General features: G+C 35.1%; 1 pseudogene; it reads right to left on the reverse strand.

Annotated features, from left to right (window-relative positions):
* Nucleotides 1–229: 229 nt before the first annotated feature.
* On the reverse strand, nucleotides 230–19,175 carry LOC149200513 (F-box/kelch-repeat protein SKIP4-like; annotated as a pseudogene).
* Between the last annotated feature and the right edge of the window lie 6,056 nt (nucleotides 19,176–25,231).

Genomic DNA, 25,231 nt, shown 5'->3' on the forward strand with positions numbered 1-25,231 from the left:
ACACATCCAGTGATGCCCACTAGGATATCTTTGTCCAACATTCAACTTGGAATATGTGTCCCTTACCCATGGTCTTATTTTTTACTTTATTAACTTTTATTACATGAACTTTTCACCAGGGTTGTTACAAGAACAAATCTAAAAGTAGGTTTACACATTAACTATGTACAAAAACAATAATGTGATGGAATTTGCACCAACATAAATAAGATTCATTGGCATGTAGTAATTACATTGTAAAACAATTTTGGCATTTTTCAAATTGAAATGGTTTGTAGCTAATAACTATATCATCTACAAAGCCCAATCTAGGAATATAAGTTGTTAGCAATGTTCCCCTGAACTTTGTTCCTATAACAAAAATCATGTTCCCAATAGTTGTAATTCTATAGTTTGACCTAACATGTACACCTCATCTCCCAACACTATTACAGGACCACAACAATTCATGGTCATTTCATTATCAAAAGTAGATCATACATCATTTGACGTGTCATAGACAATTGCACAAGTATCTAGGAATACATTTGTATTGATGTCCCTGATATATATTCTACCATTGAAATCTAACGATTTTCCAAATTCTGGAAAATAATTAAGTCGCCATGGGATGTCCATTTATTTAATTTTGAGTCATATGTTTCCCAAGAAGTTAGCGCTTATGAGTTGGATCCCATTCCCCAAATTACATAGAGACGCTTGTCAATGACTCCACTAAGAAAATATAACCTTTTTTTCACCATGTTTGCAACCTACTCCCACTTCTTTAGTAAAGGATCATAGCAATATACTTCATTTGTCGCATCTTCACTTCAACCACATCCACCTAGTGAGTAGGTTTTCCTTCCAAGAACTTCACAAATCATTCCAAATATCTTTAAACATGCATAAGGCAGACTAGGGTTACATCCAAGTTTTGTATTTAGATTCTTGTGGTTCCATCACCTAGGTTTCATTATCAACAACAATTATGGGGTCATGCTTTAACAAGAGCTTGGGTTTGCACCTAGGATTTGTTTCTAGGTTCAACTTCAACAATGCACCTAGGTTGTCATCATATTGACATCAATGAAAACTTTATCCAACAATCTCCCCCTTTTTCACTGATGGAAACACTCTCCTTCTTTCAATATTCCCCCCCCCCCCCCCCCCCCTTTGACATCAAATGTTGCTCCCCCTATCATTGTGCTACTTGTTTTGTTATAGAGCTGCTTCTTCTAGTTATTTCATCAAGTATGTTGTTTCCCCCATGTTCCCCTAACAGTATGCATGATCTTCTTCATTTTAATAGGCAGAACCTTGGTGGAACATAATTTCTACCTATGAAGCCCATATTTGATTAACATGGATTGATGCCTTGAGTATTCAAGGCACATTCCAAGTGTTCTCCTTCTAGTTTACCATGCTTCCTTCTCCATCCTTGTGTAATTATTTTTCCATGTTTGGTTGAAGACTTCTTTGATTGTCTAGGAACTCAACTCAAGTTGCAAATTCAAGTTCTATGTCTAGCATTATGGCATTTGAAGCATTCATTTTTGTACATGAATGATGGAGCATAATTTATGTTGGTAAATGTTTTGCAGTATCTCCCTGATATTTTACTTATGGGGGATTGATTGGAGTCCTTTTTGTTATATGCCCTACAATACTTTGCCATGTGCCCAAAATTTGTACAAGAATAACATTTGCCAAAAAAATATAGATTGATACCTTGAATATTGTCTTGGACCATTTCTGAAATTTCTCTGGCTTGAGGTTCTCTGATGATATCCTTTGTTGCTTGCATCAATTCTTCTTGGAACAAAGGTCATTCCAGTGTCATTTTGACTTCTCTCTTCACTTCCAATATAACTGGGGGCATTTGCACCTTTTTAGGTTTCTCCACCTTCTTGTTCTTTGGTACTTTAGTGTTTTCATCAATTTTGATAGAAGGTTCACCTGCATAACCAAGGGATAATTTTTCAAGTGGTGATCTTTGAAAATTTATGATGTCATATAAGAAATGAGAGTTTTTCAGGGTTTTCTTAGCTGATAAAATTCTTTCCTTAGAGAAAAATATCTTCTTCAATTCTTTTGTTGTCTTCTTCTTTCTTTGCCAATTGGACCTTCATTAATTGTTTTGTTCTCTTTGCTTCCTCTAGTTGAACCTTTAGGGTTTTGTTTTCTTCATCATGTTGACCAATTTCTACTTTCAATGGTCTCAAGTCCTCAGATATTTGGTTAGGATGAATTTTCAAAATTCCTTACCTTTTCTCTACTTCTTCTAGTAGAGTTGTAAAATAAATGACCTCTTCATTGTGTCTCTTCTCATTTTGATGTAGTTATGCCTTAATCTTATTAAGATCCTCACCTCTTTCTTATACTTGGTGCTTTAAAATGACAACTTCCTCCATTGTCTTGTCAAGGTCATGATCAACATTTTGTACCTGCTTCTTGAGTTCCCCATTTTCCTTTTTCAAATTGCTTATCTCCTCTAGGGCATCTACAAGATTTGTCTTGAGGGCTATCTCAATTTTTACTTCAAATCTCTCTTTCATCATGATCCTCAATTATGCAGTTGATGCCTTCATCTTTGTTTTCAGTTGTCTTCTCTACTTCTAGATTATCTTTGAACTCTTTGTTACCATCCTCTTGATTTGAGGTCATGACCAACAATCATTTTGAAGGAAAATCTTGAAGATCTTCTCAAAGCTCTTTTGTTGATCAACATTTCTCCACTTTGACCTTTATAGGATTTGGTAGGTCACTAAAAGTTGATTTTATAGCTTTTGTATCAAACTCTTTTGACTCCTCTAAGCTTTTGATAGTCATTGAATTCCATAGCTCAAATCCTTGAGCCATAAAAAAATTATGTTCTACGATTCCATACCTCATAGTTTGCTCCATCGAACAAGGGAGATTTGTCAACCTGGCTTTCTTATGATTTCCTAATTTAGGAGACATCTTCAGAATATTTGTTTCCCCTCTTTCTTGACTTTTCCATTTGCATTTGAAGGATCTACCTTCCATTTGTTAGGTTGTGACTAAATGTACTCGCTCTGATACCAATTGTTGGAAATACTTTGGGGGGGGGTGAATCAATATTTCTTTTACAATTGTTATTTTATGTCAGTTAAGATCACTAAAAAATAGAACACAATGAACAAAAAATAAATAATTGTATTAATGAGAATAATGAGGAATCCAATCCTTTTTTACAATAATTCAAGTTCCAATTAGTAAATCACACCTATGATTTCTTCTAGGCTCCAATCTGTTATCACCTAGATTGAACCTCAAGCTAAAGGAAGGTAATGCCAAGGTAACCACAAACCACGCTTAGCCAAGTAGCTAGCCCTACTAGGTTGGGAGAGGGCTCTCTCCGTAAGGATCTCAACCAAGATGAATAGATTAGGAAAAGGATATTAGGCTAGGTATAGTAGCATAAGGATTGATTTGATTTTTGAAGGTTTTTTGCTGGATCAGAAGGACTTGGACAGTTAGGGATAGGGAATTAGGTCAAAATTGCAGGGTGTTCAATGGGGCAAGGTAGGCATAAAGTTTAGCACTCTAGGGCTTGATGGGTGAGGTGTTTAAGAATGGTGATAAGCTAGGAAGAGAACGCAATTACCATGGATCCTTCCTAGACTGTAGAAAACATATAATGGTGAATATTTCCCCAAAGCAGAGAAGTGATGTAATGAATTCTGCCTATCAACTTGAAAACATTCACTTAGAAGCAATGAAATGAGTAATGAAGTACACAAAACATATTAACATATGATCACAAGAGAATAAACTGAACTAAAATCCATACCACATGGATCCCAAAGAAATAGCTGCAATTTTTATTAATCTCCTGCTAAACTGCTACAAAATGATGTACAATCAAGGCATAAGCATCCAACTGAGTCCAACCCTTTACAATGAGAAAGAAGAAGAAGATATAGGCTTTGTTTCAACCTCCTACCATCCTCAGGGGTAAAATACCTAAGATGAGGAGCTAATCTAACCAACTCTGAACAAGAAACTGTAATATAGGCATCTTAACAACTTGCCTCTAAAAGTGTTAAAACTGATTCATTTGTGCTCAAAATGACTTTTAATCTAATGAAAATACCCTATACTACTAATTATCCATCATATTTACAAGAAAAGTCATCATTTACAATAGTAAAACATCCTCCATGAGAGAAAATCCATGAACACAGTCAAAACATAGAAAAATAGCCATCCAGTGCAAAATTTGCCCTACGCGCAGCGCCATTGCCCCAACACGCAGTGCCATTTTTAGGTCTTTTTTGGAGGCCTGCTCGACATCCAAATCGAGCTCATGATAGCTCCTTGGAAAGCTCCTCAAGTCTACTTTCCAAAACACCTAGAATTGCTTCATTTGAAGCTCATTTGACCCCTCAAAAGTTGCTTCTCCCAAGACTGTTTCTGTGTGTCCAAAAAGTGAACAATGTAAACTTTGAAACGGGAACTGATACTGTTACCCATTTCATAGAGATAGCAAAAAATTGACCCGATTTTGAAAAGGGGCGATGCAGAATACACATATTTTTTTAGAACATAGTTTTTGGCACTTTAAATAACCGATACGATTATCCGTTTCATAGAAGTAGTAGAAACATGACCCGATTTTGAAGAGTGGTGATGCAGAATACAATAATTATTTTTTGGAGCATATTTTTGACAATTTAAATATTCTCATGTATCAAATATAAATATTCGTTTTTAAATGTTAGTGATTTTTATGTTGATTTTGAAACGTGTTGATGCAACGGGTTATACATCATACCTTTTTTTTTAGAGGACTTATTTTTCACACTTTAAAATTTATTATGTCCGTTGTTTTTTTAAATTATGATTACTTAAAGAATTTTTAAGTTGTTTTATTTTTATCTTTTTAAATGTTGATTACTTCAAGAAAGTCATATAAAAATATATATAAAATAAGACCAAAAAAAATGTTAATAAAAAAAAATTATCTCATACACGGTAAAAGAATTTGGAAAAAAAAAAACATAATTTAAAATATATATATATATATATATATATATATATATATATATATATATATATAAAATATTAAGTAAGTCAAAATATAAAAACTAAAAAAACATTAACAAAAACAAGAAAAAAAATAAATAAATAAATGAAAACAAACTAGATTAAAAAAAAAATAGAAAATTAAAAAAAATAAAAATAAAAAACTAGTAAAATTAACATTTAAAACATTAAAAAAAAAAAACCAAAAATACACTGAAATTTACAAAAAAAAACTATAAAAATATAGAAATTTTAGAAATATATGTTTAAAAAAAAATAAAAAATAAAAAAAACATGTATTTAAAATTAAAAATTAAATTTTTCAAGAATCATGTATTTTCTATTTAAAAAATCAAAAACAAAATTGATTAAACACACAATAAAAAAAAAAAAAATTAAAATTTTTTAAACTTACCTTTTTTATTTAAAACACCAAAAAAATATAAAAAAAATATAAATTTTTTTTATACAAATTTGATATTGATAAGCACACTTTTTTTTTAATTTAAAAAAAAACATTTATTAAAAAAATTATTTTTTTAAGCAAAGATTTTTTTTTTTTTTTTTTTTTATATTATTTAAAAAAAAACTAATTATTAATTTTTTTTTTTTTTTAAACAATGTTTTTTTTTTGAAACGGAAATTTTTATTTAAAAAAAAAAACACTTTTAAAACTTTTATTTAAAAAAAAAATTATTAAAAAATATGTATTTTTGGGCCAGGGGCGATTCCCGGAATCGCCCCTCGGCCCCCCGGGCGGCCCGCGGCGGAGGCATGCGCAGAATCGCCCCTCGGCCCCCCGGGCGGCCCGCGGCGGAGGCCTGCGCGGAATCGCCCCTCGACCCCTCGGGCGGCCCATGGCCGAGCTGCCGCGGGCCGCCTGGGGGGCCGAGGGGCGATTCCGGGAATCGCCCCTGGCCCAAAAATACGTATTTTTTAATAATTTTTTTTTAAATAAAATTTTAAAAGTGTTTTTTTTTTAAATAAAAATTTTCGTTTTAAATTAAAAAAAAAGCATGGTTTAAAAAAAATAAATTTAATAATTAGTTTTTTTTTAAATAATATAAAAAAAAAAACAAAACAAAAAAATCGTTGCTTAAAAAAAATTAAAAATTTAATAATTGTTTTTTTTTAAATAAAAAAAAAAAAAACAAACAAACTTGTGTATCAATTAATTTAAAACTTTTTAATATATACTTTTTAAATTAAAAAACAATATGTATTAAAAGAATTTAATTTCCTTTTTTTTTAAATAGATAAATAAATGTTTATTTAAAAATTTTAAATTTTTTGTTTTTCTTTTTTTAATTTGAAAAGACATATTTTTAAATTTTTTGGATTTTTTGTTTGTTTTAATTTTAGTGTTTTTTTAATTTTTTTTTAAGTTTTTTTAAAAATGTTTTTGATGTTAATTTGACTAGTTTTTTATTTTTTTTGTGGATATTTTATGTTTTTTATTTTTTTTTAAATCTAGTTTGTTTTTATTTTTTTTTCCTAGGTTTTTTTAATGTTTTTATTTCTATTTTTATTTACTTAATTATATATATATATATATATATATAATAATTTTGCTTTTTTTTTTTCCTAATTCTTTTATGATTTATGAGATAATTTTTTTTAAACTCTTTTTTTTTTGTCTTTTTAATATATATATATATATATATATATATATATATATATAATTAACATTTTAATCTTAATTTTAGTAGTTCTTAAATTATTATTTTTTGGTTAATTTTCTATGTTTTTATTAAATTTAGTTTGTTTTTAATTTTCATTTTTTTTTTTTTGATAATGTTTTTTAAATTTTTCTATTTTTACCTAAATTTTATAGTTTGTTTTATTTTTTTTTCTTTTCCATATATATATATATATATATATATATATATATATATATGTTTTTTTGACAACTTTTTTATTGTTTACAAGATTTTTGATTTTTTCTATTTTTTCCATTTTTTTAAATATGTTTTTTTACTATTTATTTGTTTATAATTTTCAAGTGTTTTTTAGTTTTTTAATTTAGTTTTTTTTACATTTTTATGATTGATTTTTTTTTTTTGTTTTTTTTTTAATGTTCTTTTTTTAGTATATGCTTTAATTTATGTTTTGTTAATTTTTAAATTTTTTTTGTTTTGTGTTTTTTCATTGTTTTAATTTTTTTTTTTAAATTTTTTTTATGTTTTCATTATTTGTTTGAAATTTTAATCTTTTTTAGGGTCACGATAAAATATTTTACGCTATTATTTCGAAATGTTGAAATATTACCCTTAAAAAAAAAGGGAAAAAAAGGTGTTATCCCAACATTAACACTTTTTGTTTTGAAGGCGTTTTTTGGGACAATTTTTGCATAAAAAATTGGTTTTCACCGCCATTTTTAAAACATGTTCAAAATTTACCCTAGAAAAAAAAAGTGTTATTCCAGCATCAACACTTTTTTTTTAGCACTGTTTTTGATGTTTTTAAGGGGTTTTTTGGCTAGAGTTCTCGTTTTGAGTTTACAGTTCCCGTTTCAAAGTTTACATTGTTAGTGGCAGAAAGGTCATTTTAGGGTGTTTTTTTTACTTTTTGGTGGACTAGTTATGCCCCAAAAACTTATCAAATCCATAGGGTGCATGTACTCATCGCTCTGAATCCAAAAATGCAAGCCATTTGTGCATTGGGTGCCCCTAGGAAAAGCACAACGCCAGTGGCACTGCGCGTTGAGCCAGATTTTTTGTGTGTGCAATTTCCAAAATTTGCAAAAAACAAAATCTTCTCCAAACCTGACCAAAATTGGTGAGCAGCACCATCATCAAGCATATTGATGAGCCAAGGAAGCTTCAGCAAGCAACCTAAGTCTATCCTCCTCTTTTTTGCCCTTTAAAGCCTGCCTTAGCCTAGCTTTCATCTTTTTGACCCTCATGTTGCAAATTTTGTTTCGGGTCTTATAATGATAGGCCATGTGCCTGATCATTTGGTTATCCCTATTGGCCTTCTGCAACAACTTCTCTAGGTGCAAATTGACTCTCTCAATTCAAGACTCTTTATCATCCTCAATTTCCTTCTCAATAGGAGACAAAGTGATCGGTGCCTCCTTGTCACCTTGTCATTTTACCTTGAGAAGTTCCAGCTCCATGGGGACCTGCTTGTCACTCAACTACTTGGACTTGAGCCTCCTTTTCCTGTATGATGATGTCCTTTATTGTTTCTTCATCCTGAGCCTCTACGTCAATTATTTCCACGTCATGATGAGTATAATGCTGCTCCAGCTCATCATGCTCTATCAAATCAAAGTCTCTCTCTTTCTCCTCATCATCAAAACTTTCCTCTGGCATCTTTTCTTTCCCTTTGCACAGTTGCTGCACCTGTACCTGCTGTGTTGATGAAGAAGGCAAAGCTCCTTCCACATCCTGTGGAGCAAGCATTTGCCTATGGGTTGATGAAGAAGGAAAGGTCCCTTCCACATCTCGTGGAGAAAACACTTGCTTATCAGCTCCAAACAATCTCCTTGTGCCCCTCTGATATGTCATGTAATTCTCAGGCACCTCAGTAGCTCTAGTCTCTTTGGCCTCCTCATCTGTTTTCACCTGAGAACTGCTAGAAGGTCCCCTTGATTCTTGAGACACTAGTGGAGGAATTTGAGGACCCTTGAAGATGTCATGAGCAATAAATGTCTCCCAAGAGATGTTGAGGAGGCTAAGATGATGAAGCACAATCATCTTGATCATGGAATAATGATAGATACTGCTCATCTGTTGAGGGTATGGATTTTTCTGCACAAAATGGGCCATCTTATCAATATTCCTGAACAAGAAATAAGGGAGGTTTAATATCCTCACCCTGGTAAAATGCATGAGAAGCCTGATGTGATAGGTGTACATCCTGGAAAATCTGCCCTCATAAGTGAAATATTTCAATATGATTTTCATCATGGGGGCATACTTTCCTCATGGAAAATTTTAGGGGCGAATTTTCGCCCTTGGGCTAAATTAAGGGGTTTAGTATTTTTATTGGGCAAATATTTTATATCATAGTACATTGTTACAAATTTCCTCAAATTTATTTTATAAAAAAATTAGGTATGGAGGTTAGCCAACCTTATTTTAAGGGAGAGGGTAAAAAAAAGTAAATTTAGCCCTTCCCCTCATTTTCAAGAAAATTTATTTATGATAGTTATAAATATAAATATAAATATAAATACAGTGGAGGTATGGTAAATAAATAAAATCTCTCTTTATACTTACTCCAAAGGTATGGTAAATAAATAAACCTATTTTTATATTTAGTCCATAACCGTCTTTCTATTTAAGAAGACTCAAAAACGAGATTTCATTTAAGTGAATCCTATGGGCCAAATACCATATTTATGAAAGAGGTATGGTAAATTAATAAAAATATAAATAAACGAGAGGTATGGTAAATAAATAAAACATTTTTTTATATTTACTCCATATGTCATCTTATATTTATGAACAGGCAAGCGTGTAAATAAATAAAAATATAAATAAAGTGGGGGTATGGTAAATAAATAAATAAACTATAGTTATGGTAAATAAATAAAACCTCTTTCTATATTTAGTCCATAACCCTCTTTCTATTTAAGAAGGCTCAAAAAAGAGCTTTTATTTAATTGAATCGTATGGGCCAAATACCATATTTATAAAAGAGACATGGTAAATTAATAAAAATATAAATAAATGAGAGGTATGGTAAATAAATAAAACATTTTTTATATTTACTCCATAAGCCACCTTATATTTAAGGACACTCAAAAAATGTCTTATATTTAGGTGAAGCCTATGGGCCAAATTATTATTAATACCATGCAAAAAAACATTATTAACCCTAATATTATTATTAATAAAAATAAAGATGGCACATGGTATTGACCCATGGTATTCACATGGAATGTAGCCTATTTAAAGGGGGGAATTAAACTAGCATAGATTCATCTTTACTCTCGATCAAATATCGTGATATGCAAACTAATATAGAGTGAAAAATATTTGATCCCTCTTGGGCTTGGTAGATCAACAGTAAAAATGGATCTTGTAATTTAATGTCACTTAAACATTTTAACTTGGTTAAAATAAAAAAATAAAATAAAAATCAATTATTAATTTTTATAAATTACTAATAGTATTTTTTAAGCTCAGATTTATGATAACCCATGGTAATACCATGGTATTGATGTGAGCATACACTATTTAAAAGGGGAAATTCTATCAGCTTAGATCCATCTTAATTCCGGGTATAATTAGATTTCATCCCTCTAAGAGTGGTAGATGTGGAGTTAAGATGGATATAGGTTGGTTTTTATGATAATGAAGATATTAAATATACTTAGGAAATTATATTGTAAAAAAAATCTTAAGGTGAATGGTTAAAGCTACATTTAGTCACTTCACAAAATTTAGTAAAAAATACTGATATATCCATTATTATTGATTTTTCTGATTTAACAAGAATATTGAAACAACTTTCCGCATCACCCTTGTAGAAGAGAGATAGTCATTGCCCAGATTTCCCACCATTTTTAAAAAATTCTCAATATGATATCTTCATGAAAAAGTTTAGGTACTGATCTTGGATTAGTTGTTTGAAAAATATGTTGGTTTGTACAACCTTTCATCTTCTCTTCTATTCTTAGTTTGTCGTAATGATCTGTAAGGGTTGGGTCACTGCACCATATTGTCCTAAAAGGCGGAGATTGTGCACCAAACAGGAAATTAATCCACATGTTACAACGTTGTTAAAAATGGTATGAAGGTAGTGAATTATGCTAATAAGAAAAATAGATTGGGAGAGACGTAATTAAATTTTATTATTTAATTGAATAGTTCCAATTAAAATAATAATAAATCTACATTTATATATTTATATATTGATTGGAAGGCTTTTGACAACGGCCACTTATTTCCATTAGATCCCCTTCAGGCATTTTGGATACCTACTACTTCATTATATTATATAGTTGGGGCTTGCTACTTGTTGGCGTGTTGGGGTAAACAAACTTGATGTGTTTTTTTTTTATCTCGCAGTTGGATTCTATGGAATAAGAAAGAAATTTGATAGCTTGGCAAAAGTGGTAGAGAAAACATTAATCTCTCCTACCATGACAAACATGGCCACTTAAACTTGCAATATTGTTTGTAGAAAGTGAAATTATGTTCCTTTTTTCCAAACATGTATGTTATTATATCACAGTTTAATGAATATGTTTTACTATTATCATATATGGTTTCATACTTTAACAAAACATTCGACAAGACTTCACAATGTTTTATTATTCAGTGAAAGATTTTCCAAAGTCTTACAAGATTTTATAATTCAGTGAAAGATTCGCCATGACTTTACAAGATAATATAATCTAGAGAGAGATTCGCCATATATATATATCTATATATATATATATATATATATATATATTATATTAGTAATAAAATCGCCTCCCATTTTTCCTATGTGTCACGGGGATTCGCCCATTTATTATACATATAAATTTATGGTGGTTCTTAAAATTTTTCCTACTTGTCCTTAAGGAATCTAAAAGGAAAAAGTCTTTTCGCCTCATTTCTGTACCTGGGTTTGATATAAGGCTCATAATAATGTTCATCTAGGTCTTGTGCCTTGTACCATTTCTCCCCTACATCCAGAATCCTAGTTGTATCTACAATAATGGAGGGTGAGACTATGAATGTCACCCCAGCAAGAGTCACCCTGTTGTCCCGAAGATTGGCTACAAAGAGCCTGGTGAGCTCAGGATGGTGTTGAACTCTCTCTACCTACTCACAGAACTCATAGCACCCTAGATGTCTGAAGAAAGTGGCAACTAACTAAGAGGCCTGCAATTCTCTAAGGTTTGATGGCTCCTCCCTAATAATTCTACCTCCCTTGTGTGGTTTTCTTTGATACCGAGGTCTATTCGTCGAACTGTCACTGCCTATTTTTTCCTCCTCCTCATAGTCTCGGTCTTCTTTGTCCATGTTTGCAAGGTTTGAGGTTGTACACTCCAAGAAAATGGGCAAAGGGAATGAATAAGAGTGATTTATGAGTGAGGGGATGGGAGATGAACTTATGAGGTATTTTGGTAGAATATAAAATGAAGGGAAGCATATGAATTATGAAAATGTGGGAGAGGGGTTTGGGCCCTTTTTAAAATATAACTTGTGGGATAAAGGATGAGGGGGTATAGATGTTATGGAGCGATGTATGGAAAGGGTTTAGGATTTAGTGATAAGTGGTGGTAAAAATAGAAGGGATTAGGGTTTCTAGAATGTCATGGAGGGAGAAACTAGGGTTTCATATTTGGCATGGTAAATTCCTTCAAACCCTGCAATTGCAACTTTAATGATGAGGTAGAGGGAGTGCACTTACTTGTTAGAGAGATGAGAGGGTTGTTTGGAATTTTTTATGAAGTTTGGAGGCTTTCTGGTCTTTCTACTCAACATGAAACACAAACCACAAATGCACAATGCCACCTCTCAATGTGCAGTGCAGTGTAATTTTGCACTGCTGAAACCTTCCAACGCACAGCACCCAGCTCAGACGCGCAGCGCCGCCTCCTGAATGCGTAGTGACACTTCAAGCCAACCTTTTCAAATTAGGTGCGGGATATCTCGTTGGAAATATTGTCCTGTATTCTTTCCAAAACATCTTGAATTTTTTAATTTGGAGCTTGTTTGCCCTGCCAAAAGCTCAGTCTCCTAAGACTGGTCAAAATGTGCAGAATGAAGCTGCAAAAATGCAGAGTGTTGTTTCAGTCAACTTTTGAAGGTCTTTCTCAAATCCAAATTGAGCTCATGATAGCTCATTTGAATTCTCTCTATGTCTAATTATCATTTGACAAATAAAGCAACTCATTTGGTCACTCCAGCCAGGAGAAAGTTTGATTTTCCCAAAGTCACTCTAGAAGTGCATCAACTCTCTTGAGGCAAATGATGTTTTGGAGATTTCTCCCAAACCATGAGACCTGTGTAAAAACTGAAAGAATTTTTTCTTCTTGGGTATATGGTGGACAAAAACCTCTCTCACTTTTTTCAAATTCATCTTTTCTTGCTTAGAAACATCATTTGAATAAAACCTATCCTGATGTGTGGAACAAGGGATTTGTAGAAATGAAGGGAAATGAAGGGGATGAGGGGCTTCTAATTTCTTGAAAAACTTTTGGGAAGTAGGGAGGGATGTTAGGAAGAAGGGGAAAGTGGAATTTCAAATATTGAGTGAGGGGAAGGGGTACAAAAGGGAAAAACACAGGCCTAACCTAGAAAAGTGTCAAATTGTAGCAATAGGCTAGGGTTTGTGGAAAATGATGAATATGAAGGATATTCACCAAATTTTTACTTGAAGGCTCACTGAAATGAAAAAAATTGACTTTGACACCCTAAGAACACTTTATAAGAGCATATTTGATCACTGGTGGAAGGCTGCAAAGACTGAAACTAACATTGGCTCCATTGGGGATGGTAGCTCCTTGGAGGTGCCAAGAACACCGTAGATCAAGTAGCCTTATCCATTGGGCATGGAGTAAAAAAAAAAAAAATCAATCTGAAATACATGGCTGAATATTGATGAATTAAACACACAAACTGACTTTTACTCAACTAAAAACTGACTCAATAGTAAAACACAACTGACAAACTAGAAAAGATGCTCAATATGGAGCTTATTAAATAAAACCTACTCTAACTGTTCCACTCATCACCTACTCAAGTGAAATGAAACAACCAATGCAACCAAGTAATAATTCTGGTTTTCGTTTGAATTCTCTGCAAGTGCTAGTTTATGAGAAAGAAGAGAGAACTACTGAAATGCAACTCCCATGAAAACTTGTAAATAGATCCAAATTTTCCTAGATTGAATAATATGGATTCTCTATCCAACTCCAAAAATATTGCATGAGGATCTTGAAATTAATGTGAACTGGGACTTAGATCATCCAATGGATTACTTTTCTTCTCCTCATACCATGCATGCAAACTTTCATCTGAGCTTTGTGACGAGGCTCCTGCTGAAAATGACAAAGAAATCAGCTGCCAAATCAAGTTTGTATCAATACCTTTTTCAAGCTCATAGTTAGCTAATGAAGAAGGACTTTCACTGCGAATATCATCCAACACATTAGCTATTGGATCATGAAAAACTTGAAAATACTGTTGCAACCCATTTTCTATTGGTTCCAATGAGATTGCATGATTTTTTATAGGCTACTCATCCTTTATTGAAGATATACTATGCAAATTTCCCTTCAAAAACTGAAATGATTCGAAACATAATGGTACGGAATCATCTTGCATCATTTGATCATATGTTCCAACTTCCAAGTCTTCATCTACAACCTGACATTCAATGGCATTCGGGGGCTGCAAATATAGATATGAGAAGTCTTGAACAAGGATTTCATTGCCCTTTAGATGGTCCAGATCAAAACTTATCGACGATTGATTTCTGATTGCACAAAAGTTGTCTCTGATGAACTGAAACGAAGTAAAACAAAGAGACAAAGATCCTTCACTTACTTCAAATTTTTTTGCACTTTCCTCCTCACTTCCATAACTGATATGCATCAGCTGATCACTGTATTCGAGCTGTTGAAAGTGAACTTCCTCCTTCCACAAACCAGTTGTTGATTTGTCTGCAAGACTAGCTTCTGTTTGGAAAACATAATCACTATCATACTAATCAAACTTAGGCAAATCATCAGTATAAAACACATCATCAATCATACATGTCAGATCAACAAATCTCTCTTCTCCAAGATGATCTATAAAACAATCATTATCAGATCTATGACAACTGGGATAAGAAACAAAATGTTTTGGATTGGCCACTTGTCTTTCTTCAATCAGCGAGCCATGGTCTTGAACATCATACTCATTCCTTGTGGTGATTTTTTGCATCATCTCTTCCACTGCACTAACCAAAATGTCGAGCTTTACCTCCAAAGATGTTGACTCCTCTAGATCTATGTTCTTCCTCTCATCTTCCTTCAACTTCGCCCTTCTAATTAGCAAATTAGCCTCTACATCTACTACATTGTTATGCATATCTTGAAGTGTTGCAAGGTTCCTTTCTCTCAGTTGAAACTCCACTTCCAGAACAAAGGCTTCTGGATAATGAAAAAGAGTTGAATTAGGAGGAGGTCTTATGTTAGCAGGCATCAAAAAATAGACTTGGTTAAACCTGGAAAAAAATTGTTGTACTGTCTCCCCTGGCTATCTTTTCAACTGGTTATACTCTTCTAGAATCAAGAAAGGGTTCTATCTAACAACCCCACTAGTTGAGGAAAACTTTGACAAACTGCTGGAAATCTAAGATGCTCTTATCAGGTAGGATTTTGAACCAACTTGACTTTTCCTTGCAAAGAAAGAGCAAAAAGCCTAATATTGACATCCTCTTCATCAACTTCAAAAAGGTCAAGAAAAGACTCAAAATTTAGTACATGTCTCTCAGCAGTGATGTTGTCACATTCACCATCAAATATTGGTAGATATAGGTAATGATTTTTAGGGAAAGCATGGAATATAGGAGGTAAAATAAAAGGCTTGTATCTATCTAGAATTTTACAAGGTATAGGAGTATATACAAAGGCTGTAGAATTATTCTTGATCTCTTGAGGCTCATCAGTTTGAAGATGGTCATCATAAGAATCAGAAGAAGGGTCTTGATCAATATCAAAGGCACATGAATATTTTGTATTCACAATCTTCAAAGGGAAGGAATCACATGCAAGTATAGGATATTTTCTCAAATACAATATACTTTGTAAAGCCTTCTTGACATTCTTGGGAAAAGAGAAGAAATAAGTTATAACAAAGAATGTAATGTCTTGGATGAAATTCCAACTTGAATACCTGATCTTTCCATATTGTACTTTCATGTTTCTGTTGGTCAGGTTCATCCTCCAGTGGAGTCCTTGGATCTGATGTCGAAACTGATTTAGAGTCGCCAAGTGAATGATTTCAGCCTTCCGGTGTTTGATCGTTGTCCACCATCAACAATCAGATATAAACTTGATACATTTTGCTGAGGAACATAAAACTATGTTCCCCAGTATGGTTGCCACTATGTTATCACCTGGATTGAACCTCGGGATGAAGGAAGGTAATACCAAGGTAACCACAAACCACGTTTAGCCAAGTAGCTAGCCCTACTAGGCCGGGAAAGGGCTCTCTCCATAAGGATCTTAGCCAAGATGACTAGATCAAGAAAAGGATATTAGGCTAGGTATAGTAGCACAACTACAAGGGTTGATTTGACTTTTGAAGGGGTTTTGTTGGATTAGGAGGAGCTGGATGGTTAGGGCTAGGGAATTAGGTCAAAATTGTAGGGTGTTCAATGGGGCAAGGTAGGCATAAGGTTTAACACTCTAGGGCTTGATGGGTGAGGTGTTTAAGACTGGTGAGAAGCTAGGAAGAGCATGTGATTACCATGGATCCTTCCTAGACTGTAGAAAACATATAATGTTGAATATTTCCCCAAAGTAGAGCAATGATGTAATGAATTATGCTTATCAACTTGAAAACATTCACTTAGAAGCAATGAAATGAGTAATTAAGTACAAAAAACATATTAACATATGATCACAAGAGAAGAGACTGAACTAAACTCCATACCACATGGATCCCAAAGAAATAGCTGCAATTTTTATTAATTTCCTGCTAAACTACTACAAAATTATGTATAATCAAGGCATAAGCATCCAGTTGAGTCCAAACTTTTACAATGAGAAAGAAGAAGAAGATATAGGCTTTGTTTCGACCTCCTCCCATCCTTAGGGGTCGAATCCCTAAGATGAGGAGCTAATCTAATCAAATCTAAACAAGAAAATGGAATATAGGCATCTTAACAACTTGCCTCTAAAAGTGAGAAAACTTATTCATTTGTGCTCAAATTGACTTTTAATCTATTGAATCTACCCTCTACTACTAATTATCCATCATATTTACAAGTCAAGTCATCATTTACAATAGTAAAACATCCTCCATGAGATAAAATCCATGAACACAATCAAAACACAAAAAAATAGCCATCTTGTGCAAAATTTTCCCTACGCGCAATGGCATTGGCCCAAAGCGCAACGCCACTTTCAGGTCCTTTTTGGAGGCCTTCCCGGAAACCCAATTAAGCTCATGATAGCTCACTAGAAAGTTCTTCAAATCTAAGTTCCAAAACACTTGGAATTTATTCATTTGAAGCTCATTTGACCCCTCAAAATTGGATTCTCCCAACACTGCTTATGTGTGTCCAAAAAGTGGCATAAAGGTCATTTTTAAGGTGTTTTTTGACTTTTTGGTGGGCCAATTCTGCCCCAAAAAGTTAGAAAATCCATAGGTGCATGTACTCATTGCTCTGAATCCAAAAATGCAAGCCATTTGTGCATTGGGTTCCCCTAGCAAAAGCGCAGCACCAGTGGCGTTGTGCATTGAATCAAATCTTCTGTGTGTGCAATTTCCAAAGTTTGCAAAAAACAAAATCTTCTCCAAACCTAACCAAAATTGGTGAGCAGCACCATCATCAAGCATATTAATGAGCCAAGGAAGTTTCAGCACACAACCTAAGCCTATCCTCCTCTTTTTTTCCCTTTAGAGCCCGCCTTAGCATAGATTTCATCTTTTTGACCCTCATGTTGCAAATTTTGTTTTGGGTCCTGTAATGATAGGCCATGTGCCTGATCATCTAGTTATCCCTATTAGCCTTCTGCAACAACTTCTCTAGGTGAAAATTGACTCTCTCAAGCCAAGTCTCTCTATCATCCTCAATTTCCTTCTTAATAGGAGACAAGTGACCGATGCCTCCTTGTCACCTTGTCGTTTTACCTTGAGAAGTTCCAGCTCCATGAGGACCTGCTTGTCACTCAACTGCTTGTTCTCTTGTTCCAAATATGTGATGACATACTTGGCCCTCTCCAAATTGTCCATCAACACTTGGACTTGAGCCTCCTTTTCCTGTATGATGATGTCCTTTATTGTTTCTTCATCCTGAGCCTCTAAGTCAATTATTTCCACGCCATGATGAGTATAACGCTGCTCTGGCTCATCATGCTCTGTCAAATCAAAGTCTCTCTCTTTCTCCTCATCATCAAAACTTTCCTCCGACATCTTTTCTTTCCCTTTGTGTAGCTGTTGCACCTGTACCTACTGTGTTGATGAAGAAGGCAAAGCCCCTTCCACATCCTGTGGAGCAAGCATTTGCCTATAGGTTGATGAAGAAGGAAAGGTCCCTTCCACATCCTGTGGAGCAAACACTTGCATATCATCTACAAACAATCTCCTTGTGCCCCTCTGATATGTTATGTAAGTCCTGGGCACCTCAGTAGCCCTAGTCTCTTTGGCCTCCTCATCTGTTTTCACCTGAACATTGCTAGAAGGTCCCCCTAGTTCTTGAGACGCTGGTGGAGGAATTTGAGGACCCATGAATATGTCATAAGAAATAAAAGTCTCCCAAGAGATGTTGAGGAGGCTAAGATGATGAAGCACAATCATCTTGATCACAGAATAATGATAGAGACTGCTCATCTGCTAAGGGTATGGCTTTTTCCGCACAAAATGGGCCATATTCTCAATATTCCTGAATACGAAATAAGAGAGGTTTAACATCCTCACCCTGGTAAAATGCATGAGAAGCTTGATGTGATAGGTGTACAGCCTAGAAAATCTGCCCTCACAAGTGAAATATTTCAAGATGATTTTCATCATGGGGGCATACTTGTCCTCAAGGAATCTGAAAGGAAAAAGTCTTTTCACCTCATTTATGTACCTAGGTTTGATATAAGGCTCATAATAATGTTCATCTAGGTCTTGTGCCTTGTACCATTTCTCCCCTACATCTGGAATCCTGGTTGCATCTACAATAATGGAGGGTGAGACTGTGAATGTCACCCCAGCAAGAGTCACCCTGTTGTCCAGAAGATTGACTACAAAGAGCCTAGTGAGCTTAGGATGATGTTGAACTCTCTCTACCTTCTCACGGAACTCATAGCACGCTAGATGTCTGAAACAAGTGGCAACTAACTAAGAGGCCTACAATTCTCTAAGCTTTGATCGCTCCTCCCTAATAATTCTACCTCCCTTGTGTGGTTTTCTCTGATACCGAGGTCTAACTGTCGAACTGTCACTGCCTGTGTTTTCCTCCTGCTCATAGTCTCGATCTTCTCTGTCCATGTTTGCAAGGTTTGAGGCTGTACACTCCAAGAAAAGGGATAAAGGGAATGAGTAAGAGTGATTTAGGAGTGAGGGGATGGGAGATGACCTTATGAGGTATTTTGGCAGAATAGAAAATGAAGGGAAGGATATGAATTATGAAAGTGAGGGAGAGGGGTTTGGGCCCTTTTTGAAATATAACTTGTGTGATAAAGGATGAGGGGGTATAGATGTTATGGAGTGATGTATGGAAGAGGTTTAGGTTTAGTGATAAGTGGTGGTAAAAATAGAAGGGATTAGGGTTTATAGAATGTCATGGAGAGAGAAACTAGGGTTTCATATTTGGCATGGTAAATTCCTTCAAACCCTGCAATTGCAACTTTAATGATGAGGTAGAGGGAGTGCACTTACTTGTTTGAGAGATGAGAGGGTTGTTTGGAAGTTTTTATGAAGTTTGGAGGCTTTCTATTCTTTCTACTCAATGCGCAGCGCCAACCACAGACGCGCATCACCACCTCTCAACGTGCAACACAGTGTAATTTTTCACAACTAAAGCCTTCCAACACGCAGCACCTAGCTCAGATGCGCAGCGCCACCTCCTAAACGCACAGTGCCTCTTCAAGAAGACATTTGACTACCTTCCCGATGTCCAAATTAGGTGTGGTATATCTCGTTGGAAAGATTGTCCTATCTGCTTTCAGAACATCTTGAATTTTTCAATTTGGAGCTCATTTGCCTTGTCAAAACAATCTCCCAAGATTGGTCAAAATGTGCAGAATGAGGCTGCCAAAATGCAAAGTGTTGTTTCAGTCAACTTTTGAAGGTCTTCCTGAAATCCAAATTGAGCTCATGATAGTTCATTGGAAATATCTCTATGTCTATTTATCATTTGACACATCAAGCAACTCATTTGGTCACTCAAGCTAGGAGAAAAATTGATTTTCCCAAGGTCACTCCAAAAGTGCATGAACTCTCCTGAGGCAAATGATGTTTTGGACATTTCTACCAAACCATGAGACCTATGTAAACACTAAAGGGGTATTTTCTTCTTGGGTCTATGGTGGACAAAAACCTCTCTCACTTTTTTCAAATTCATATTTTCTTGCTTAGAAACATCATTTGAATAAAACCTATCCCAATGTGTGGAACAGGGGATTTGTAGAAATGAAGGGGATGAGGGGATTCTAATTTCTTGAGAAAATTTTGGGAAGTAGGGAAGGATGTTAGGAAGTAGGGGAAAGTGTAATTTCAAGGATTGAGTGAGGGGAAGGGGTCCAAAAGGGAAAAACATAGGCCTAACCTAGAAAAGTGTCAAATTGTAGCAATAGGCTAGGGTTTGTGGGAAAATGATGAATTTGAGGGATATCAGTGATGGGAAGTGTTTAAGAAGGTATATTAAGGATAGGGGAAGGTGTATGAGCATCAAGATACAAGTTTTGTTGATGATTTTACCATCCAAGAAAAATTACCTTCAAAAACCTAGGAGAGGGAAATGAGCCTTACCTAGGCACAACTGAAGCACAAACAAGGTGTAAAATGACCCATTGGAACCTGAAATAATGATGACAACTCTTTGAATGATGGTACACTTAGCCGAATGGTGACATGAACCAATACTTGGAAGACTTTGGAAGGAGTGAAAACAAATCCTAGACCTAGTACGCAACGACTAAATTTTTACTTGAAGACTCACTGAAATGAAAAAATTTGACTTTGACACCCTAAGACCACTTTATAAGAGCATATTTGATTGCTGGTGGAAGGCTTCAAATACTGACACTAACACAATCCTAGATGAATACTACAATCTTTGAATCAACTAGGCTCCAACCTGTACTTCACCAATCTCCAAATCAACCTTCTTGAGGACCCTAATCCTCTCAACTGGATCATGCTCCACCCTCATCTGCCATAAGGCTCCAACCTTGTGTGAGGACTCCAATCCTATATGGCTCCAACCCTATACGCCAATTCTTCAATATGGCTTCCATTCTGCTTCAGGACTGCCAATATGTTTTTCAACAAGTCCTTCGAATATCTACTTCAAGAATTCTCCAAAATGATCTAGGGGCTAGCCCATCAATGTCATCTTCAACATGGATTAGTATGTGTCTCCAAAACTCTTCATACATGTACAAACAATCTTCTTCAAACACTACTTCATTAAGGTTTCAACAATGTTGCTTCAAGGGATGACATCAACAGTGCTCCAATTTCAGATACACAAGTCCTCAAGTAAACTCAAAGGGTTTTAATAACACTGCTACAAATGACCTTCAAAAATTGCTTCAACAATGCTTTCGAAAGGATGCTTCAACAAGGAATTTAACAAGGGATTCTAAAGGCTACTTAAAAAAGGACTTCAAGATGCTCCAAATAAGTTTTCAATGTTTTCTCCAATAGGGCTTCAACAAATCTTCAATGTTGTCTCCAATAGGACTTCAGGGTATGTATTATAGGTTCTCAAGTCAACACAATGAGGCTACTCCAAGTTGCTTCAAAGGTTGACCTTGATAATGCTTTCAAGGATGACTTCAAAATATGTCTATAAAACAATGCTTCAATGGTACCAACAAGTATTTAACATTGCCTCAACCGGTCTTCAAGAGTGATTCAAGAATGCCTTCAGAATGGCTCCAAAACTATTTCAACGTTACCTTCAAAACGTTGATGGAAATTGCTTCAAAATTTCTCAAAGAATGTTGTTTAGGACTGTTCCAAGATTACTTTTAAGGACTGCTCCAAGTTCTCTCTTACTTCTACAAAAGTGTTGAGATCAAGGTTGTAGAGGGGTCGAGGACAAAGTTGTGAGAAGGTCAAATTATACTCCATAGGTCAAGGTTTGTGCCCTAATTGCAGGCCTAAATTTTGCACCACAAGACTGAGGTGTGTGCCCTAGTTTGCAGACCTAAATTATGATCCACATGGCCGAAAATTACACGTGAGCTTTTCACAAGTCAAAAACTTCTAGTTTCAAGCTCAATTTTTTTATCCCAACAAACACAAGTCAAAGGTTTTCTTCTTGTCACAAGTATGTAATTTCTATAATAGTCCACAGTTCTAAATATCTTATTCATTGATATATTTCAGAGTCCTAACCTCAAAGAGAGTAGTTAGGAAAAAGATATATTAATATATTTTTCTTCTTTAGCACTTCAGACCCAAAGTTGTTTTTCTTTATTCCTGACCAAATTATTTTTGGCTGAAATGGACGAGTTTAGGTTTGTACTAATACTTTTTTGAGCCTACGGTGAAGAGACATGTTTGTTGGCTATGGGTCTGACCTTAGAGTCGACCATAAAATTAATTTATTTAAATTAATTATTTTGAAGGGTCACTTCACATAGGGGAGCTGACCTTAGTTCTATCCATATCTTATATTAGCATATGTCGTATTTTTCATAGAACAAACGTCAAACCAGGTTTGCACATTAACTATGTACAAAAATAATAATGTGATGGAATTTGCTTCAATATAAATAGATTCCTTGGCCTACCGTGATGTTACTGTATAACAATTTTGTCCTTTGTCAAAACATAATGGTTTTGCAGCTAACAATGATACCTTCAATAGAGCACAATCCAAGAATAGAATTCATCAGCAATGTTCCAGCCCTAAAATTTCTTCCTATAAAAAAGAACGTTCCCAATAGTTGTAATTCTGTAGTTTTATCTAACATGTACACATCATCTCACATCACTATTGTAGGACCACACTAATTCATGGTCATTTCATTATCACAAGGAGATCATACATCATTTGGAGTGTCATAAAAAACTACACAAGTATTTGGGAATACATGTGTACTGATGTCCCTGATATATATTCTACCATCGAAAGCCAATGATTCTACAAAGTCTGGAAAAATATTTAAGTCTTCATGGGATGTCCATTTATTTTCTTTTAAATCATATGTTTCCTAAGAAGTCAGCGCTCCTAATTTGGATCCCATTCCCCCAATTACATAGAAACTCTCATTAGTGATTCCACTAACAAAATGGAACCTTGCTATCACCATGCGTGTAACCTGCTCCCACTTGTTTAGTAAAGGATCATAACAATGGATTTCAATGGTCACATCTTTAGTCCAACCAGAGTGACCAAGTAGAGTTTCCTTCCAATAAATTCACACATCATTCCAAATCTCTTTGAACATGCATACGAAAGACTAGGGTTATGTCCAAGTTTTGTATTTAGGGTCTTAGTGTTTCATCATTTATGGTTTCATCTACAACAATGTTAGGGTCGTGTTTTAATAAGAGATAGGTTTTGCAACTTGGCAGTGAAGGTTTATTTCTAGGTTCAACTTCAACAAGCACCTAGGTTGTCATCATATTGAAATCAACGAAGACTTTATCCAACAATCTCCCCCTTGATGGCAATACTCTCCCTCTTTCAATATTTCCCCCCCTTTAACATCAATATCAACTTCTTCATATATTGTTCCCTTGTCATTGTGCTTCTACCTGTTGTTGGGAAAAGTATCCAATACGGAATGACCCTATCCCACTCTAAGGGTGATAGTACCTCAACAACAATCAAAGCAAAGCTATTCGAGATTACTTCTTTATGAGATGTAAGAGAGGGGAGAAAGAGATCCACTAACCGTTGTCTTCCGCTAATGATTGATCCAATCTTCTCTCTTTGCTGCTTGCTCCCAGCTCCTTGCTCTTTCACTGGCCCAGCTACACCAAGATCCTGCAAAATGGCAAGAGAGGGAAACTACAAGAAGCATACATTCATAATTGATTCAAGGATTAGAATAAATCAAATATACAAGTATAGCAATATACCATTGAGACACATGCATATAGAAGAACCTCAAATGCTTTATTAATGGAAGAAGTAAAGTTTAGGAAGTAATACAACCATAAAAGGCCCAATCCAGCATCACCTCCCAGCAGAAAGAAATCTCCTCTTCACCTCCTTCAAGCAAATCACCCAATAGTTCTATACTCAAACCAACAGCACTTCCTTACATTCACCATATTCCAGCCTCCTTAGACCTCATGAGAGAGCTCTATATATAGGAGTTTTGGAGAAAGGATGAGTGAGCTTGTAGCTGGCATGAAGCTGACTAGTGTCCTCTCCCACTTCAGTTATTCTTCAGTTCTTGAGTCCACTTGGAGGTTCTTGCTTCCACTTGGAGATCTAGACCCTCTTACTCATCACAAGGCGAATTCCCTGATCCAAGTGTCATTTTGGAAGCTTCCTGGGCATTGACACCTTGAGGAATGACTGTGCCACTTGGCCAAACTCGCCCAGCGCAGGTAGCCTTCTTTGCAGTTGACATTCAGCGCAGGTACACAGTGAAGCAGTTGACATTCAACGCAGATGCTCAGTGGAGCAGTTGACATGATCCAGAATTAGCTTGTTTTTGAGTGTTTTCAGGTGGAGAACTGATATTTAGTGTTGTGGTTTGCTGACCTTGTTCCTCTAGGGGCAGGAACAACATGTTTAGGGACTTTGGATCCCTCAGATTATTGACATTTCATGCTTCATGCTGTAAGGCACAAAAATGTCTATAACAGTTGCCCCCTAAAGTATGAGGTCGTTTATCGGGTGAAATGCTTTATCAGGAGGATCCGAAGTTCATTCAATCGCTGAGAGGTGACCTGTAAAAATACAATACAATACATTATTTTTCATTCTGCTTTCATGATCTAGCTGAGGCGGGCATTCCCATGCTCAGCTTTATAAATTCATTTTGGTACATATCACAGACGATCGTCTGATGGTAGACTGATAATTCTCTGCTGAAATTATCATCCTTTGAGTAGGATGATCATCTGCTGCAATGATGTACATATCAAATGTCTTTATATTTCCTGAATATATATCGCAGCCCGGATGGATGAAACTAGATCCGGGGTCTTCAAACTCGTTCGATCTTCACTCTAAGTACAAGTCGATCCATGTGAGAGTTGCGTTGAAGTCGAACATGGAAAGACATCGCTTGATTACCGGTCAATAATGTAAACCGTTAACAAGCGCGAGAGGAATCACCGATAATGATAATGACCCTCAAGGTACTGCAGTACAATTCACGTGGTGTGAATAAAGGACTTAGCGTCGA

This window comes from Pinus tabuliformis, chromosome 2_1, assembly GCF_031772625.1.
Source record: "Pinus tabuliformis cultivar Carrire ecotype Pingquan chromosome 2_1, CPIR1, whole genome shotgun sequence".
In the NCBI taxonomy this organism is placed as follows: Eukaryota; Viridiplantae; Streptophyta; class Pinopsida; order Pinales; family Pinaceae; genus Pinus; species Pinus tabuliformis.